Genomic DNA, 1550 nt, shown 5'->3' on the forward strand with positions numbered 1-1550 from the left:
TAATTAGCATATTAGCTCTTTATTATATAGGATATTTAACTTATCATCTACACTAATAAAAGAGAAACATGGTAATTAGCGTACAACCGCTACCCTTCCCATTGGCTAATCAGCATATCCTTATGCAAATTAACTGTCAGCCAAGATGGCGGCCGGCAGCCATGCACTGAAGCGAGCAGGGAAGCTTGCTTGCTCCAGTGACTGCAGACTCCAACGTTCCCCACCTAACTTGCTGGCCTCTCAGCTGCAACTCTAAGCAACTATGTACTATGTTGCAAATATAGAAGCTAAACAGAACCCCAGAAACCGGCTTTCAGTCAGCCACAGACTGCAACATTGTATCGATGTTTTCAGCAGCAAGGCCTCAGAGCTAAAGCTGGCCCAGAATAAAAAAAAAAAGGAAAACAAGGAGTGGTTGGGAGCTTTTAGTCACCTGCCAGCCAGAAAACAGCCCTCAGCCCCTCAGCCAGCCTGGCCAGGCACCCCAGTGGGGACCCCCACCCTGATCCAGGACACCCTTCAGGGCAAACCAGCCGGCCCCTACCCGTGCACCAGGCCTCTATTCTATATAGTAAAAGGGTAATATGCCTCCCGGCACCGGGATCAGCAGAGCAGCGAGGCTCCCGGCACCGGGATCAGCGTGACAGGGGGCAGCGCCAAACCCCCTGATCGCCCTGTGGCTCTGTGTGACAGGGGGCGGGGCCACAACCTCCCTATCTGCCCTGCTCTGTTCCTGACAGGGGAAGGTGCCCCAACCCCCTGATCAGCCCTGCTCTGTGCCTGATAGTGGGGAGTTTCCCAACCCCCTGATCGCCCTGCGGCTCTGTGTGTGACAGGGTGCGGCTCCCCAACCCTCCCCCCCCCCACGGGCTCTGCTCTGTGTGTGATGGGGTAGAGCCATAACCTCCCCATCGGCCCTGCCCTGAGTGTGACAGTGGCGGCGCCCCAACTGCCTGATCGGCCCTGCTCTGTGGGTGATAGAGGGCGGTGTCCCAACCCCCCTGCCCCACGGGCCCTGCTCTGTGTGTGATGGGGTAGAGCCATAACCTCCCCATCGGCCCTGCCCTGAGTGTGACAGGGTGCAGCGCCCCAACCCCCTGATCTGCCCTGCTCTGTGTGTGACAGGGGGCAGTGCCCCAACTCCCCTATCGGCCCTACTCTGTGAGTGACAGGGGGGAGCTCCTCAACCCCCTGATGGGCCCTGCTCTGTGCGTGACAGGGTACGGAGCCCCAACCCCCCTGATGGGCCCTGCTCTGTGAGTGACAGGGGGCAGCGCCCCAACCCCCTGATCGGCCCTGCTCTGTGCGTGACAGGGGGTGGTGCCACAACCTCCCCATCGACCCTGCCTTGAGTGTGACAGGGGGCGGTGCCCCAACCCCCCAATCGGCCGTACCCTGAGCGTGACTAGGGGTGGCATCGCAACCTCCCGATCTGCCCTGCTCTGTGCATGACAGGGAGCTGTGCCCCAACTCCCCAATGGCCCTGCTCTGAGCCTGACCAGGGGCTGCACCTAGGGATTGGGCCTGCCCTCTGCCACCTGGGAGCAGGC

Source organism: Myotis lucifugus, unplaced genomic scaffold (genome assembly GCF_000147115.1).
Source record: "Myotis lucifugus unplaced genomic scaffold, Myoluc2.0 scaffold_594, whole genome shotgun sequence".
Classification (NCBI taxonomy): Eukaryota; Metazoa; Chordata; class Mammalia; order Chiroptera; family Vespertilionidae; genus Myotis; species Myotis lucifugus.